This window comes from Myotis brandtii, unplaced genomic scaffold (genome assembly GCF_000412655.1).
Source record: "Myotis brandtii unplaced genomic scaffold, ASM41265v1 scaffold276, whole genome shotgun sequence".
Lineage (NCBI taxonomy): Eukaryota > Metazoa > Chordata > Mammalia > Chiroptera > Vespertilionidae > Myotis > Myotis brandtii.
Genome location: NW_005360509.1, coordinates 1558285 through 1563652, shown reverse-complemented (window position 1 = coordinate 1563652; position 5368 = coordinate 1558285). Strand labels below are relative to the sequence as shown.

The window sequence follows — 5368 nt, the reverse complement described above, 5'->3', positions numbered from 1 at the left end:
GAGCAGAGCTCCAGCCAAACTGAACACACACACTCATGTTTTTTAAGTCAAAGAATATGTGGGGTTGTTTATTGCCACAGCTTAATCTAGCCCACTCTCATTAATACAAACACAGATTTTTCAAATGAGCAGATATATGTAGAAAATGAAATTAACTTGTAAATTCCTGCACTTAAATCTTATTGATTAACTATTTCTTCCAGAGGAACTTGATGCTCTAATTACCTCACAAAACATGGAAGATTTTCTGAGTGAAAGTCAACATGCTTCAGTCTGAAATAGCAGTTATTTGTGAATATTCCCCATCTCTTCAAAGACAGTCAAGAATTTGGAGGTCTACCCTTAATATAAATGACAATTTTTACAGATTTAAAAATACTTTTTCTAAATAATTGTGTATTCCCAATAGAACAAAAACAACTCCTTAGAATTCAACACAGAATGTAATTTGCTTCCATTATAACAGCTTAAATGCCTAAAGCACATTTTCTTTTCTTTTTTAAAAAAATATATTTTATTGATTTTTTTACAGAGAGGAAGGGAGAGGGATAGAGAGTTAGAAACATCGATGAGAGAGAAACATCGATTCAGCTACCTTCTGCATACCCCCTACTGGGGATGTGCCCGCAACCAAGGTACATGCCCTTGGCCGGAATCGAACCTGGGACCCTTTAGTCCGCAGGCCGACGCTCTATCCACTGAGCCAAACCGGTTAGGGCTAAAGCACATTTTCTTAGTCTAAGATCAAATGCATCTCTAGTGTCAGTACTTAGCCCAATATATCATATTTAGTCTATGTTAATGTTTGGGATGAAGTTGTCAATTCATTTAGAAATCTCTAATCATAGCTTATCTCAGGCTTCTTATACTTTGTCAAGGGGCAAAATAAATCTATTGGCATTTTCAACTTTTTGTCTGAAATATCCACAACTAAATCTAAGTTTCTTACATGCCTTTTCTATCCACATTATCTCAGGCAGTGGTTTTGTTGATTTTTATTATTATATAACTTTGGTTCCCTTGCTTCCATCCTCCCTCATGATTTCCATACTAGCTTTTCAGACCTCATTAATGATACCTTCAGGTCCTTCCAATACCACATTTTTTTTGCTATGGAAGTACCCACTTTTGATACCAATTTTTGTTTGGTTATCTATTACACTGTAATAACTCAGTGTCGTTAAAAAATCAATTTTATTATTTCTCATATTCAAGAAGAATTGACTCGTGCTGAATGGTTCTTCTGCTAGTTGTATTCAGCATCTCTTTTGTGGCTACAGTTAGATGGTGCTGAGGTTGTAATCTCCCAGATTTTTTAATTCATGTGACTGGTGCCTCAGCAGAGATGGATGGAAGTCTGGGCTCAGTGGTGCCATTGGGATGGTGAGCCTCTCTCTCCCTGTGGTTCCAGAGCTTCTTTCCCATCACTTGTATTTTCCACGTGGTCTTGACACATAGTCTCCTAGCAAGACCAGGTGCATGAATTGGCTCAGATTTTTCTAAATAACAAACCATTGAAGGGCTCAGGTCTCCTTTAATATTAGGTATGGAAATGACACAACATCACTTCTGCCATATCCCATTGGTTAAAGCAGAATCCGTGTGGCAGGCTACTAAACCATGGCTTGAAAACAGAAAGAAATGGCTCACTGAGGATCCTTTTATAGACTAGCACATATATTAACATAAATGTGTTACTATTAGACATTGTTGGTCTCTGAATTGCCTGAAATAATATTTTGTCCTACTAGCGGTATGCCATCCACTTTTTGAGAAACATTGGCTTAGCTTTGTCATCATTATTTGTTGAGATTACTAAATGATAAACATTTAGAGCAATTTAAATAGTACAATGTAGCATGAAAGTATTTAACTACCTTTTCAAAGATTTTGTCGTTATGAATGAATTGCTTTTATCTCTTTTGAATTAATGTACTACAGACCCTTCATATTCTAGTCACAATAGAGTAGTTTCCTGCAAGCAATGCGATAAAAAATGATTTAGACAGATTGTCAAAGCCTTGCTTAGGAGAGTTCAAAGGCACTTAATAATCTGAACAAATAAGTCTGTGATATCTACTGGTTAAGAATAAAGTAGAATATATACTACAATGATTTATTTTTAACAAAATAACATGCTTCTTTACACAGCTAAAAAATGTTATGAAATTGCCTGAAGCCTATTTATTCGGCTGTTTGAAGTAAAATATCATTTTAAAATAAGCTTTACAGACTACAACAAATAAATCAGGTAGTTGAATGCCAATATTTGTAATATGTCTTCAAAACACAGAATTAAGTTTCACCAAAAGTGAATTTTTTGTAGAGGTGTCAAGTAAACTATTACTGTTGCAAAATATAATTCTCCTGTTGATCAGCTATTGGCAATATTACCTACATATTATCCTTACTACTTACAGTAAATGCTATGAGAAAGAGATAGGTTGAAGAAGGAACTGCTAAGCCAAAAGGAATGAGAATGTGATGATTAGGATACTTCTATTCAGATAACTTGCTCTGGAAACAGAGCTAAGGGTATGCTGGTTAAGTTTTTGGTGAAGAGATTAGGCATGCAACTCATAGACCAGTCAACCATGTCAGTAAAAACACTGTCAGCTTGGAACAAGAGGGAAGAGACACATAAAAGTGAAGAAATGCCATGTGAGGACACAGAGATCAGATAAGCCTGTGACAACAGAGGCTGGGGTTACACAGACACAAGTCCAGGAACACCAAGGCTTGCTGGCAACCATGAGAAGTGGGAAAAGAAAACAGGGCCCTGCCCACACCTTGATTTTATACTGTAGCTATCAGAACTCTGAGAAAATACATTTCTATTGTTTCAAGCCACCTGGTTTGTAGTCATTTGTTATAGCAACCCTAGGAAATAAATGCAGGGAGTCTGATGATATAAAGAAATCTGAATTCTTTAGAAAAATAGACAAAAGCCTTAACATATGAATATCCAGTAGGCTATCAGACAATAATCTCATCTAAGAAAATTAAAATAAAATCTCACAGAATCAAGAGAAAATTTGGTATTATTCCTTTAGAATTGTAGCAGACAATAAACATACTAAAATATATTTTAATTAAATTTAAAAACTTTTTCAAAATGTTAACTCCTACCACACATGATACACTCTGTCTATTCTATTGTGTTCTATTTATTCTATTCTATCCCATTGCATTCTGTTCCATTCTATTCCTGTGATGTCATAAAAGAGGGCAGTGATTGGCTGTGCAAGACCTTGGAAGTGTTTTCCTTGTGAGCTATGAAGGTTACCATGGACACGGTGTAGTACAGAAAATCATAGGGGGAGAAAAAGAAAATGATGAGAGCCAAGAATACTTTCTTCACTTAAAGTATATATTTCTGAAAGATAATTATTAACTTGTAATTTTCTTACTGAGTTTCCTTTGTCTCAAACTATGATCTTTTTAAATGTCAAAGTCCCTCCTAATAAAAGCAACAAAGAAAGATCTTGATGTAAGTATTATCAACAGTTATTCCCATTTTATCCTATTTTGATCCTTTCCGTGATTTTGCAAAGACCTGTAAAGTTAATAAAAATGGTTAGAAGACAGAACTCTTCATGGCGGCGGCAGCGGTGGGGATGCCCTGATGAGCTGCATGCCCGGCAGGCGCTGGAGCCCCACTGGCCTCCCCCTGCCCAGGTGCTCTGCACCCTGATGCTGCGTGGGTGCTGATCCAGCTCTGGCCTCGATGACGGTGAAATATCTCTTGGGCCAGAGCGTGCTCCGGAGTGCTGGGACCAAGTGCTCCCTGGCCGAATCCCTATGGCAAACATGTCTTGACAGAAGACATAGCGCATCAGGAGGGGGTCCCTGATTAGAAGCTCCTGCCCTTGAATCTCCTGACCAAGACCAACAGGATGCCCTGCTGGCAGAACGACTGATTCCTGCCAATGTTGCTCACTCGGCGTACATCCTGAAGGGTTCTATTGTGGACCCACAGAACCAGACCGTGACCACCGTCGCTTGGAACATCAACCACGCCTGGCTGATGGTGGGGGAGGAACGATGTGTTTACTGTGTGAATTTTTATAACAGCGACCACACGGCAATCCATGGGGAAGCTTGGGGCACTTCTAGCTTGTTTGGCGTCTCCAAAGCTGTCCAGGAATTTGGAATCGCCCGGTTCCAAAGCAATGTGACCAAGAAAGATAATGAAAGGTTTGGAATATATTTTGGCCAAGCTGCAAGGTGAGGCCCCTTCCAAACCCCTTGTTGAGACAGCCAAGGAGAAGTCAAAGGAGATGGCACTGGCAGCTAAGGTGAAGGCCAAGGACCTTGCCAGCAGGGCAGCCAGCAAGCCAGCAGCAGCGGTTTGTGCAGCCAGCCCAGGCCCTGGTGACGCATACCAGACCATCCGGCTGCACTCCCTCCATCCTCCCACTGTACTTTATTATTAAAAGTCAGCTTCCAGCCCTACCTACTGTCTGGGTGGTGGGTTGGGCTGGTGTCTGTCTGGCATCTACAGTGCACCAGGTGCGTTACCCACATCTGGGCCAAGCCTGCTTCTTCCCACATCAAGTAGCTGAGGACAGAGGCAGAGCGGTGCTGTGACTTGCCGGGAGTCACAGTGTGCAGGCAAAGGGTACGAGACTGTAAGCTCCACCAGGGCAGGGACTTTTGTTTTGTTCTCTGCTGCATCCCAAGTCCCTGGAACAATATCTAGCACATAACAGACGCTCAATAAGTACCTGCTGAATTCAATCAGCTCCTCCTCCCCCCACAGAACGGTTTGAAGACAAATGGGCTGTGCTCTAGAATAAAAATCTTGCCCCTTCAATGTTATATAATTTGTTATGATAGAAATACTATAATCTTGTTTTTGAAGAAATTATTTCTACTGGTCATTCATCTCTATTTTTAAATACTTGTATATCTTTATATTTTCATTTATTTTATAGATTAATATTAATACGAAATTCTGAAATAAATGTATATTACATATATGTCATAGTAGTCACAAATTTACTTTTCTACCCAGAGACACTGAAGGGGACATTTTTATGTTTTAGGGGCATGCTGTACGTATGCAATAGTCGATAAATAAGGCCGCAGAGCAGTGACCCACAAAGAAAAACTAGCACATCAGTTGCACAGAAAATATATTTGTCAGGGTTCAATCAGAGAAGCAGAACCATCAAATGAGTGTGTGTGTGTGTATGAATTTGTTTCAGGGGATTGGCTTATATAACCAGCAAAGCTGGTAAGACTGATGTCTTCTAATTGATGCTAGATGTGAGGTTGACAGGACAGAGTAAAAGTAAGTGCAAGTGCACATGGGGAAGACCAAAGCAGGATGGAATCCAAAAGCCTGAGCCAGAAACCACATGAA

The 5368-nt window shown here is 39.5% G+C and overlaps 1 pseudogene; it reads left to right on the top strand.

Annotated features, from left to right (window-relative positions):
* Positions 1–3727: 3727 nt before the first annotated feature.
* Positions 3728–4590, top strand: LOC102260992 (annotated as a pseudogene).
* The last annotated feature ends 778 nt before the right edge of the window (positions 4591–5368 follow it).